Source organism: Schistocerca gregaria, chromosome 11 (assembly GCF_023897955.1).
Source record: "Schistocerca gregaria isolate iqSchGreg1 chromosome 11, iqSchGreg1.2, whole genome shotgun sequence".
Classification (NCBI taxonomy): Eukaryota; Metazoa; Arthropoda; class Insecta; order Orthoptera; family Acrididae; genus Schistocerca; species Schistocerca gregaria.
Genome location: NC_064930.1, coordinates 146,910,282 through 146,924,472, shown reverse-complemented (window position 1 = coordinate 146,924,472; position 14,191 = coordinate 146,910,282). Strand labels below are relative to the sequence as shown.

General features: G+C 45.9%; 1 protein-coding gene and 1 non-coding gene across 2 annotated transcripts in view; one reads left to right on the top strand and one right to left on the bottom strand.

The window, feature by feature from the left end:
- Nucleotides 1-14,191, bottom strand: part of LOC126295071 (5'-AMP-activated protein kinase subunit gamma-2-like) — a gene marked incomplete at its 5' end in the record, with an annotated part of 207,609 nt that overhangs the window by 68,342 nt on the left and 125,076 nt on the right. The gene's annotated exons all lie outside the window — the stretch shown is intronic.
- On the top strand, nucleotides 9,558-9,633 carry Trnas-cga (transfer RNA serine (anticodon CGA)). The gene has a single exon. It is a non-coding gene; the product is annotated as a tRNA-Ser (tRNA).

The following is a 14,191-nucleotide window of genomic DNA, read 5'->3' as shown; positions in this document are numbered from 1 at the left end:
ATACCTTCACCGAGGAGTCGAGCAGTGTATTGCTCCCTCCTACGTATATCTCGCGAAGAGACCATGAGGATAAAATCGGAGAGACTAGAGCCCACACATAGGCATACCGACAATCCTCCTTTCCACGAACAATACGAGACTGGAATAGAAGGGAGAACCGATAGAGGTACTCAAGGTACCCTCCGCCACACACCGTCAGGTGGCTTGCGGAGTATGGATGTAGATATGGAGAAATACCACTGGAGATTACATTGAATAAAACAATGTTTATCAGTTTGAAACAACAGACGTGTAATTATTGCAACCAAATTTCGGTTTCATACTTCTGTACGTGGTAGATGTGTGCAGTATTTAACAGCTATCAACATTATAGCCCACTCTCGCGAACTGAAGTGGCGAGTGAAGAAAGCCAGTCGCTTTCAGAGCACCGCATGACGCATTTTATTTTATTTTCAAATGTGTCATTAACAGTGAATATTTGCAACATATCTCTACTGTAGCGAAATGCGAAAGGTAATGATCAAGTTACACCGATTTTTTTTTTGTGGTGGTGGGAGAGGGGGGGGCGATATCTGAGAATGTTACTTCGTATTTCCTGCAGTTAGCCCATCGGTAACAACCTTTCTGTCCTCTTTCGATCAAGACTACAAGGACTCCGCCGGCAACGGTGTACAGTGGTCGCCGCTGTTCTGAACACGCTAGGGCTCCTCGCGCCCAGCTGTGTAGCACACAGCGTCCTACCCCGCCCATTACCTGCTTGTGAACACAGCCTGGCCGCCTATTTTTAGACGAGTCTTCGCAACGCGATTAATTCCGAGGAATGCAATTTCACAACCGGCCAGCAGTCAGAACAATGGCGTCGTCTCTTACAATCTGGGCCGTTTCGTACCCCTCCCCCCCCTCCTCTCCCCCCCCCCCCCCCCCCCCCCACCAACTCCACCCTGAAAGCCTCGGGACAACTTCCAAGTTGCACACGAGACAATGACGCAGGTGGCAGTAAAAACCAACCTCCTCAGAGGGCATGGGGGAGATTCATCTGTCTGCTGAGACAGCCGCAACACGTCGGCTGCACACTTTGAACACGCTTGATTGCCGGCCACAGACTTAATTCACCGACATCTACATTCCATTCAAGTGCCAGAGGGTTCAGCCATCAACGTTCACAATAATTCTCTATTATTCCGATCTCGCACAGCGCGCGGAAAGAACGAACACCTATGTCTTTCCGAACCAGCTCTGATTTCCCTTACTTTATCGTGGTGATCGTTTCTCTCTATGTAGGTCGGTGTCAACAAAATATTTTCGCATTCGGAGGAGAAAATTGGTGATTCGAATTTCGTGAGAAGATTCCGTCGCAACGAACAAACGCCTTTGTTGTAATGATGTCCATCCCAAATCCTGTATCATTTCTGTGACACTCTCTCCCCTAATTCGCGATAATACGAAACGTGCTGCCCTTCTTTGAACTTCTTCGGCGTACTCCGTAGGTCCTATCTGGTGAGGATCCCACACCGCGCAGCAGTATTCTAAAAGAGGACGGACAAGCGTAGTGTAGGCAGTCTCCTTAATAGACCTGTTACATTTTCTACGTGTTACGTCAATAAATCGCAGTCTTTGGTTTTCTTTCCGCAGAACATTACCTATGCGATCGTTCCCATTTAAGTCATTCGTAATTGTAATTCCTAGGTATTTAGTTGAATGTACTGCCTTTAGATTTGAGTGATGTAAGGTGTATCGATGTTCTGCAGCTGTAACACCTACTTGAGCATCATTTGTTGCAGGTCGTGGTTGATGTATCACATGTGGCTGAACACTTCCTGTTTCGTTAACCCTAGGATGCATATACAGGGTCTCCGAGGCCCTTTTGTCTTTATTTTTTTTTAAATTCTGTAATTTTTTGTTTGATTTCAAACTGCTTTCCAGTACTCTCACTAACACTGTTACATTCCTGCTATCAAGTCTGAACGAGATACCTTTTTAAGTTTTTTGTATACTTCAATACGTGTACCCATACACCGTGAATGCATACGCAGGGCTTCAAAGGCCATCACAAATTTATAAATGTTCTTTAGCCTATATTGTCCTCAACATTTGTTTGGGAGCAGTTATTAATTCAACAATAACTGTAGTGGTATTTACAGCAACAGGAGTGCCAACAGCAGCAGTAGATGTAGTAGTAATAGTATAACTAAAAAATAATACACACTATTTTCACATATTGGCGATGTCGGTGTACTATCGATCTTCTTGCTATCAAATGTTTTATTATTGCACAGTATTGTTATCCTGTGCTGCTTCTGTCAGCCTCATTGCTACTGTAGTTAGTTTGTTGCTGCAAGGCCCAGATTGTTACAAGTATGACTCGTTTAGTGCTGCTCAAGCTGCTGTTCGAGAGACACGCCTTTTGCTATGGCTTCGACACGAAAAGCAAGAGAGTCGGTACGTGCAAATGCAGCTAATTTTGAAAGTGTTGCGGCTCAGTGGTTTGTATAAGATGATTGTTGCGAGGAAGGAAATATTTTTGAAGATGCAAGTAGTGAAGAATCAGCCAATGAACCTGCAGGTGTGAATACTGGGGCAGGTGACAGTCCTTCCGACACTATTACTTCATCAGAGTCTGAAAATGAAGAACCAACAAAAAAGGTATAGAAGACCACACATACATTGGTCGAAATGGAACGATTTGGAAATTAGATCCTCCTGCAACTTTTCGTACGCCTGTCCATAATATTGTAAAGAAGGCACCTTGTCCAGCCTGTGGTTTGAAAACCTGTAAACCTAAGGATGCCTGGGAGTACTTCATTTCCAAGAAAGTACTAGAGCAAATCATCAACTGCACAAATATTGAAGGCCGAGAGTGGCTGTTTTACGTGGTAAAACGTTTCACTTGCTGAAATGGAGGGCTTTCTTGGTCCTTTACTGCTTTCTGGTGTTGCGAAGAGTTGGGATGTCCCAGCTAGAGAATTATTCTTGGATGAAAAGGCAAATCCTACATTAAGGTCACCATGTCAGTAAATAGATTGGAGTATATAAGGAGAATGATTAGATTTCATGACAGACGTACCCGTGAAGCTCGATCTGCAGATGACAAACTTGCAGCTGTCCGCTGTGTATGTGAACTATTGCTTGACAAGTGTAGAAATACAATGATTCCCAATGATTCGCTCACAGTTGACGAACAGCTAGTCCCATTCCGTGGAAGATGCAGCTTCACCCAGTATATGCCCTCTAAACCAGCCAAGTATGCCATAAAAGTATTTTGGTTATGTGATGCTACATCTGCCTATACTTTATATGCAATTGTTTACACGGGAAGGAAGCCGCATGAACCTATTCTGAAAAATCTTGGATTGAATGTGGTGAAAGATCTTGCTAAAAGCATTGAATGATCATCAAAAAATATTACTGTTGACAAGTTCTTTACTAGTGTGCAGCTGACAGAAGAGATGCTTCAGAAGCAAATTACAACAATCAAATAAAATAAACCAGAAACTCATAATGAGATGAAACCATCTGCCTCCAGAGCGATTCATTCCTCTTTGTTTGCGTTTAGAGGTGACATTACAATGGTGAGTTACGTTCCCAAAAAGAAAAAGTCTGCACTTCTCATTAACACAATGCATCATGACAGAAACATTTATGAAACTCGTGCAAAAAAGTAACTAGATATAATAAAGTTCTATAACTCTACGAAGGGTGCAGTAGATCAAATGGACCAGAAAATTCGTTATTACACTTGCAAGAGACAAACAAGAAGATGGCAATTTGCATTATGGATGAATATGATGGACGTCGCAGCAATGAACAGTGAAATTTTGTTTTCGGCCCAACATCTGACATACCATACTGGAAAAAGTGATCAAAGGCGTTTGTTCCTAAGGGATGTAGCAGAGGAAATGGTAAGACCACTAATGCAAATGCGTTTTCAGATCCCTAACCATCCAAAGATAATCGTTGATGCCATGCAAAGATGTGGTGTTCAAAATGATGTCATACTGCCAAACTTACTACCTGTTTCAGGAAAAAGAAGAAGATGCAATTATTGTCCATATAATAAAGACAGGGAAAGTGCTGTGACGTGCATTAAGTGTAAAACCAACATTTGTAAGGAACACAGTGGCGTTCTTTGTGCAGCTTGTTTGGCACATGTTGAAAACTAAGAAAAATGCAATTTTATGTGAACAATGAATAACTTCTTGTCAAAATATTGCCTATATACATAATATTGTGAACAATGAGTATGTTTTAATTTAAGAAATTGGTATAAAATGTAATCTGCAACTTATAAGTGAATTAATAAAATTATTTGTATACGTTGTATCTAAATGGATGTAACTAATAAAAATTCACTCTTAAAGTTTTTTAAAAAACTAATAAAATGTAAATCAGGCCCACCATATCCTGTAACTGTATCTTAGGAATCTTTCAATATGACAATAAATTTGTCAGAAATAAATTTAACGCCAAAGAATGATTATATGAAAAGAGGAAAATTTTAAATTAGGGCAGGGCGTTGGAGGCCCTGCATATGCATTCATGTGAGTTTTCGCCACCATGCATCGCAGGGTTAAATAACGTAACTATCTGGCGAACGGTCCGGACACTTGGATGATGTCGTCCGCAATTTGTAAACGGTCCATTTTAAGGCGGGTAAAGCATCACGAAGGAAATACCGTCCGCACTGGCGGAGTGTTACGTGATACCACGTACTTGTACGTTTGTGGCTGTTACAGCGCCATCTACCACGAAGCGAAAAAAGTGGTCCAACTAGAACAATCATATTTCTTTACGTACTACACGAATGTGTATTAAAAATGAGCGTTCCTACTAAAAAAAAAAACAGTTGATATTCGTTTGGCCGGCCGGAGTGGCCGTGCGGTTCTAGGCGCTACAGTCTGGAACCGTGAGACCGCTACGGTCGCAGGTTCGAATCCTGCCTCGGGCATGGATGTGTGGATGTGATGTCCTTAGGTTAGTTAGGTTTAAGTATTTCTAAGTTCTAGGGGACTCATGACCTCAGCAGTTAAGTCCCATAGTGCTCAGAGACATTTGAACCATTTTTGATATGCGTTTGACCTATGGCAGCGCCATCTAGCGGGCCAACCATAGCACCATCGCGTTTCCCCTTTCAAGCTAGAGAAGTGTCGTTCTTTGTAGTTTTTTTCGTTTGAGGCTTATTTCGTGAGATATTTGGCCCGGTCACGATCAATGGACCACCCTGTATATGAGCAGCGCTCAGTAACTAATGCAACATTTTTTTTCCTCCGCCAATTTCGGTTGAAGAAATGCGGAGTCTCTTATTATATGTGGCGCCTTCTTTCAGACATCCAGAATATTCCCGCTTCAGCCCTACTAGTTCCGATTGGTAGAGGCGCTATATGCAGCAGTCAAAACGGCCTCTGTAATGCAGGTGCGTTCCAAGCAGACAGCTGTCACTGAGTTTCTTTTGGCGGAAAACCGGAGCATCGCAGATGTTCGTAGGCCCTTAGAGAAAGTCTACGCAGACCTGGCACCGAACAAAAGCTCGGCGAGTCGTTGGGCGAGGCCCCCGTCGCCACCGCAACAGGTCTCGCAAACCTGTCGCATCTCCGTTGCGCCGGCCGGCCGGCCGGGCACAGCTGCGTGACTCCTGCAGTGCTGGAACGTGCTGACAGTCTCGTTCGAGGTGATCGGCGGACCAGAGTCAAGCAACCCGCTGCACAACTGGGCGTCTCTGTCTGTAGAGCCGACACACGCGTCCAGCAGTTGGGGTACTTAGACGGTGAGTGGATGAGGAATTAGCCAGGCTGATCCCAACGCCAAATAATTGCCTTATCTTTGTTGAGACTTTGCGAAAGGTATCTATTATATTCCTAAGGGGCTGCGGACAACACTATATCCCAGGGCGCTCAAATGCCTCAAAGGACATCCTGGAGAAGTATCAAGTACTGTCCGCGGAAGACCCATTCAGCGACGAAACCACCACATGCGGCACAGCTGGTAATGTCAGCCCTCAGCGAGGCACGCGAGGAGAAGTGGATAGCAGCTCTATAGATATGTCCCACAGTAGCAAAATAGCCTGGAACCTGATTAAGAAACTGGATGGTGATCCAAGGCTAAGCAAGGCCCCGGCCGACGTAACTCCAAGCCAGGTGGCCAACCAACTCCTCCTAAACGATAAGTTCAACTCCAAACGTCAGAAAACTAAAATCACTCGCCTACTGGTAACGGAAAACACCAACTTCCAGAAACCATTTACCATGAGAGAGTTGAATAATGGCATAAATACCATGAAGAATCAGAAAGCCGCTGGGTTCGATGATATTTGCGTGGAACAGATTAAAAACTTGGGCCTTGGCTCCAGGGACTGGATACTTGGACTTTTTAACGTGTGCCGTGAAACCTTTCGAATCCCGAAACTGTGGAGGAAATAAAAAGTGGTGGCTCCCCTTAAACCCGGGAAGGACCCAGAGTCTCCAAACAGCTATCGACCCGTAACCCTTCTCTGCCCCCTGTTTAAGCTCTATGAAAGATTGATCCTCAACAGAATAGAGAAGATCGTTGACTCGAAGCTAATTCCACACCAAGCAGGTTTTAGACCTGGAAAGTCCTGTACCAGTCAAATTCTGGAACATATCGAGGATGGGTTTGAGAATAAACTAATCACTAGTCGACCTAAGTGCCGCCTGTGATACAGTGCACCACCGGACACTACTGCATAAAACCTACGAGACCCTGAAAGACTACCACCTAGTCAAGACAATCTAATCCCTCCTCCAAAATACAGTTCTTCGTAATGCTTGAGGGGGAAAAAGAGTCGATGGCGGAACCAGAAAAATGGGCTCTACCAAGAGAGCGTGCTGGCGCCAATCCTATTCAACATATACTGTATACAACTGACCAACCAACTCCAGACAAAACCAAAACTTTTGTACACGCAGACGACCTGGCAATAACAGTTCAAGGCAACAGGTTTCAAGCCATCGAGGAGAAACTAGAAACCGCCCTTTCTACAACGTCAACCTACTACAAAAAGAATTCTGCAAAACCCAAACCCTCCAAAACTCAAGTGAGTGCATTCCATCTGAACTCGAGGCAGGCAAAGTACAGGCTCAATGTTACCTGGGATGGGACATTACTAGAACACACAGATACTCCCACCTACCTTGGCGTCGTGCAGTACAGAACTTTGACATACAAATATCATTGCGAAAAACCACGCAAAAAAGTGGAAGCACGAAATTCCCTAATAAGAAAGCTGTCCAACAGCAAATGGGGTGCCAAACCTACCGTCGTCAGAACCTCAGCCCAAGCTTTGTGCCTCTCAACTGTCGAATATGCCTGCCCATTATGGTGCAGATCCGACCACGCAAAAAAGGTAGATATTAGCTTGAATGAAACATGCAGGATAGTGACAGGCTGCGTGAATCCAACCCGCATAGAAAATCTTCACACGACCGTAGGTTTCACAAAACCTGACTCACGTAGGAAAGCCCATGAACGTACCGAGAAGCTAAAACAAACTCCATATTTGGCCTAGAGTGTGGCCCCAGCAGACTGAAATCCAGACGCCGTTTTCTAAGTTGCGCCTTACATGAGCCCCCCATCTACTATCCACTAACAAGGAAACCTCCCCATCGCACCCCCCTCACCCCCTCCCCCTCAGATTTAGTTATAGGTTGGCACAGTGAATAGGGCTTGAAAAGCTGAACACACATCAATCGAGAAAACAGGAAGAAGTTGTGTGGAACTATGAAGAAAAAAAAAAAGAAGCGAAATATACAAACTGAGTAGTCCATGCGCAAGATAGGCGACATCAAGGAGGGTGTGAGCTCAGGAGCGCCGTGGTTAGCGTGAGCAGCTGCTGAACGAGAGGTACTTGGTTCAAGTCTTCCCTAGAGTGACAAGTTTACTTTATTTATTTTCGCAAAGTTATGATCTGTCCGTTCGTTCATTGACGTCTCTGGCACTGTAATAAGTTTAGTGTCTGTTTTGCGACGGCACCGCAAAACCATGCGATTAGTAGTGCCTCTCGAATGGGAACCGAAAACATTTGATCGGAAGGTCATAGGTCAACAGATTCCTCCACAGGAAAACGCGTCTGATATTTTCTATACAACACTGGTGACGGCATGACGGCACGTGCGTCACATGACAGGAATTTGTTGTCGGCCGACCTAACTTGTACACATGGCGAATGGGTAAAAAGATTCTTCTGCATGGCTCGATTTAGGCATTCTTGTGGATGCGAAAATCACTCCCAAAAAAGTGATCGCATCGGACGGACGGATAGATAGTAACTGTCTGAAAATAAAAAATAAAACTTTTCACTCGTGGGCAGACTTGAACCAAGGACCTCTCGTTGAGCAGCTGCTCACGCTAACCACGGCGCTCCTGAGCGCACACTATCCTTGATGTTGCCTATCTTGCGCATGGACTACTCAGTTTGTATATTTTGCGTCTTTTTTTCATAGTCTCACACAACTTCCTCCTGTTTCCTCGATTGATCTGTGTTCAGTTTTTCAAGGCCTATCCACTGTGCCAACTTATAACTAAATCTGAGAAGGGGGGGGGGTGCGATGGGGAGGTTCCCTTGTAAGAGAGGACCCACCAAGCGGCGTTTCTGGCGATTGCAAAACCTGGAGAATGCTTAAACCGCATCAGAACTGGGGTGGCTCCTGTGAAATCTAATCTGATCTGATCAAATGGGGTTTGTTGGACGAAAATGACGACAAATGCGACTGCGGCACTCCACAGGCCATGGAACATCTCCTACAATGCCCTGTCTGCCCGCACAGATGCACCCTCGACGATCTGTGGCTGGCTAAGGAAGGATCATTGGACATTGCGCAATACTGGGCAAACAAATTGTAGTTTCCGGACACGAAAAAGTAAAAGTAAGTGAGGGGTCATTGGGTTCCTAGCCGCCCAATACAAAACAATAAAGAGTGACCTAGCAAACCATCGACATCCACTGGAAGATGAAATTGCTTTCGAAAGAAGACAATGCTCTGTGTTTGGTAGTATGGGAAGGCTGTCGTCTATTGTGAGCTGCTAAAACCTCGTGATGCCGTTATGACTGATCGCTACCGACAGCAAATGACCGATTTAAATCTAGCATTACGTGAAAAATGACACGAATATGGACAAAGGCAACAAACCGTCATATTGCTCCATGATTACGCCCCATGACACACAGCAAAACGGGTCAGGGAGACGATCGTGGCGTTCAGTTGGGAAATACTAAGGCATGTGGCTTATTCTCCAGACTTGGCTCCTTCTGATTATCATCTATTTGCATCACTGCGACACGCTGTCTTTGGACAAAATGTACGAAAGTGGCTCGTTGGCTGGTTCCCTGAAAAGAAGAACTGTGTTTTTCGCATCGCATTCATAGAGTGCCAGAGAGGTGGGAGAAATGTATTAACAGCACTGGTGATTGAAACTTCCTGGCAGATTAAAACTGTGTGCCAGACCGAGACTCGAACTCGGGACCTTTGCCTTTCGGGGCAGGTGCTCTACCAACTGAGCTACCCAAGTGCTGGCACAAGTAAAGCTGTGAGGACGGAGCGTGAGTCGTGCTTGGGTAGCTCAGTTGGTAGAGCACTTGCCCGCGAAAGGCAAAGGTCCCGAGTTCGAGTCTCGGCCAGCACACAGTTTTAATCTGCCAGGAAGTTTCATATCAGCGCACACTCTGCTGCAGAGTGAAAATCTCATTCTGGAAGCGCTGGTGATCATTTACAATAAAATACTGTTCAACAGTTTCAAACAAGAGACATGTAAGTTTTTGCAACCAAATTCGGGTTTCATATTTCTACACCTGCTGCAGCCCATATATCGCAGCTTCCGACTACCATCTGTTCGGCCCGAGGAAAGATGCACTCCGTGGGTAGCAGTTCCTTGATTATTGGGTGGGGGGGGGGGGGGGAAGGGGGGGGGGCGAGCAGCAAGACGTTGGTTTCGATGTCTAACAGTAGAGCGGTACAATGCTGGCATAAGCGGTCCTTGTAGTAAGGCCGCTGAACTGAATGGAGATTATGTTGAAAAGTAGAATTCTGTAGCAAAAAGAGAGGGGGGATAGTATGATGTACTGGAATCGTGAATGAAACCAACGTGTTTACATTTTTTAAAAACGGTTGTGTTATTTATTGAACTGCAATCGTATTACTTCATCCCACATACATTTCGCAAATTTGAGACGACATGAATAATTGGAGTAATTAAAAGCTGTAAGTGAGAGTTTGAGACATCCTTTGTTCTCACGTAATATATGCAAAGGGACGAAAGGGAATGATGGCAGTACCAGAACAGTACCCTCCACGTCACACAGTGAGCGGCTTTCTGAGTCCTAAGTACGCAACACTAAGTGGCGACCGCGCCAGGATGCGGCAGCTGGCCGCCATTTTGTGTGCCGGGCAGCTCGGCTGCACAGAACCGCGTGTCGGTACTGTCACATCAGAGGCGGAAGCTCAAAAACCTGGTGCAGAAAGTTTACTGCTGCCTGGCAACAATTCAACCGAGGAGTCGCTTTGACAGCAAGCGAGTTTACGCCGGGCGGTAAACCTCGCGGCCTAACTGAGCGTCACATCAAACAAATTCTCGCCAGCCGCTAATAGCGCGCTATTTTGTTTTCCACAGCTCAAAGCAAGGAGCTGTCACGTGAAGTTTATAAAAAGAACACGCTTCTACTAGACGGCGCACTTTTAAATTCGTCTTTTACATACAGACTGAACGTCAAGTAATACATATTTAGATTTTTTTTAAAATCTAAGGAACTATGCTACATACAGAGAAGTGGCTTGTTGCAAAAGGAAATTTGAGTCACCAAGATTTTATGGATACATTTCTACATATGCTCAAATAGTATCTGACTTACTCCCCCACCCCTCAAATCCACCCCTCCCCCTGGCCTACCCTATCTTCTTACAGGTGGCATAATTTAGGAATTCTGCTGTTATAGTGCATTTTATGCATAAAAAAGCTCATGTGTGGTTTCTGTTCAGTGACAGTTGCGATGTGCATATGGTCGCATTGGGGTTGTTTGGGGGAAGAGACCAAACAGCTAGGTCATCGGTCTCATCGGATTACGGAAGGAAGTCGGCCGTGCCCTTTCAGAGGAACCACCCCAGCATTTGCCTGAAGCGATTTAGGGAAATCACGGAAAACGTTAATCAGGATGGCCGGACGCGGGATTGAACCGTAGTCCTCCCGAATGCGAGTCCAGTGTGCTAACCACTGCGCCACCTCGCTGGGTCCTTATGATCGCAATTAGCCAGATATGAAGACCATCAAAGGACAGTATGAAAAGTGTAAACAGACTGGCAGTGTTGCTGATGATGATGCAAGAAGCGACAGACCTGCAGCAAGTGACGACAACGCATTTGATACCGTGGACACAGCATTATTTCAATGCACTCCGTGGCAATCGAGACGTCGTTGTTCCGGAGAAACAAGCATACCTCAGACCACTGTTGTTACGGTTTTACACGTACAGCTGTATTTCTACGTGTACAAAGGCCAACTCCTGCATATTTTGCAGCCAGATGATAAGTCCAGGCGAGCCGAGTTTGCGAGTTTGCTAGGCAAACACTGGGACGATCCAACGCAAGCACTGAGTACCTAAAAAAAAAGTTTTCTGATGGAGCGACATTTTTCATCTTCAGGAGAGTAAACAGGCATCACATGTGGATCTCAGAGCTGGAGAACCCACTTACCGTGGTACAGCAAGTAAGGGGCAGAGCGACAGTGATGTACACAGAGTTATTTTTTCCGAGTGTACAAACTGTAAGGATTGATCGATGAGAGAATTCGGAACAGGAAAGCTGTAATGAACTTACGCCCAGAAATGCACGGTTTTCATGCTAGAGAGTATTTATTCAGACATGCACTGTCACAGAGACCGAGGTTGCACTAAGCAACCACAGTTACGGTATGTGTCGAAAATGGGTTGCACGTGGCTCAACACATGCAGGTACGCGCCGTAGCATGGCCTGTCTCACACGTTCACAACAGCCACACTGCATGCGGAAAGTGTCGAAGGCAGCGCGAGTATTACACTGAACAGTACCCAGTGTCTCCAGACCTGGAATTGGCTCTGCGTTCGCGACACTTCTGAGCCGCCCCCTTGACCACAAACCGGAAGGGTTGACAGCCGGTGGACCAGCAGGCTGTGGAACTTGACGCCCTCGACCAATCTGTCGACCACGGAGGACACGATTCAAACCCGCCCAGACGTTAACGGCGCAGTGAGGTGGAGCGCCATCTTGTCGCAAACACACAACCTCTCGAATCATCAGTGGCACTTCTTCCAGCAAGGGACGCAAGCAAATCTGCCAGAAGGTTCTTTGTACAGTACCACTCAATATTTTTCGTTTTATATGCTAACAGTGGCAACTTTATCTCTGAGATTTCTATTTTGTAATTAAGTTACCATTAATCGCTCCTATTAGCCCTTCTCACTTTTTTCTGCTGTTCGAATGAACTGGAAAAGTAAGTAACAGAAATTTAAAAATGAGACAAAGGGAAAAAACCGCGGGGCTGCTACGGTCGCAGGTTCGAATCCTGCCTCGGGCATGGATGTGAGTGCTGTCCTTAGGTTAGTTAGGTTTAAGTAGTTCTACGTTCTAGGGGACTTATGACCTAGGATGTTGAGTCCCATAGTGCTCAGAGCCATTTTGATTTGAACAAAGGGAAAAGGCCACAAATGAATAAAATTAACTGAATGGTCTGACAGTTTACTCTGCTGATTATGCATCAGTGTCACCCGTATTCTCCTTGTTGCATCTCTCCCTTCGGAAGGAACTCGGTGCAGTACTGCTATGGAGATAAGTAGCTGCAAGTTGTAGCTAACTGTCGCAAATAAAACAGTTTCCGCTATGGTTTCTATTTCGCGACCTACCGTTCCTTACTTTCCGAATAGTCCTCGTAAAATAGCAAAGCACCTGCGTTACACTTTGGTATGCGATATAGCTAACAGCACATCATCCAGTTTGTTTGGTATCTCGTGTCACGCCCAGCCAATAAAAGGTGGCCGACAGTTGCGGAGATGAGTAGGGGCGAACAGATGTGTAAGCTGAGCAACTGACCATCCAGATGAACCCAGGGACTACCAGCACTGTCTCCTCAACGACTGATCAGCGAATGTGGGTGCGGTCGTGTGGGCCACCCGTATTGACGGCTGATCACCGGGGACGAAGACTGAATTTGCACGCCAGTACTGCACTGGGCAATGCTCTACTGGACAATGCCATTGCTGCGTATGGCGTGAAATGTCTCAAAGTGAATAAGCTGCAACCAGGAAGGAGCGTTACGGTTTGGGGAATGTCTTTGTGGCATTCCCTGGGTCATCACATCATTGTGGAAACTACAATGTGTCAACACACACGTGTGCATCCTTGGGGACCACGTCAACTCCCGCATGCAATCTGCTTTTGCTCGGCGCGATGGCAGCTACCAGCAGGACAACGCAACATGCCACACACCTCGCAATGTGCATGTGTGGTTCACAGAGCACCAGGACGAGTTTACCATGAGTTTACCCCCTGGCCACGAACCCTCCCCCCCCCCCCCAGCCTTCCCCCCTTCCTGGGATTAAAACCCAATCCAGACGCTGTGGGACCACTTTGATTGGACTCTTTGCGCTGCGCAACATCGACTTTGAAATCCAGCGCACCTGGCCCCAGCACTCCAGTCCTCCTCAGTATCTTCCAGAACACTTCTTCATTTGACACTCTTCCCACCCGTCTGCAACACAAAAGGGGGTCACACAGGCTCCTGACAGGTTGATACATTAATGTGACTGCACCTTGACTATGATTTATCCTGTACGGGGATCGCTCCATTTTCTACAAATCGTGTGACAATATCTCACCACAATGTTTCGTGTCTGATGGACTGGTTGTTAAACTCACGTAGTACGGTCTCCCAAATCACCAGACCGCAACGTGTTGGTTGGCTGGGGGAGGATACCAAACAGCAAAGTCATAGGTCCCATCGGATTAAGGAAGGAAATTGGCTGTGCCCTTTCAAATGAACCCTCCCAGAATTTGCCGGAAGAGATTTAGGGAAACGCATTTGAAAGCATTGGCGTATCACCAAACCATCAATAGTGTACGCACGTTGTAGGAGCATCTGGAATTCAGTAAGTTCACGGTAAAGAAGAGCTTAGGGACGTGTTGGGATCCAAGGTAAAGACATGCAGCACTGTTAACAG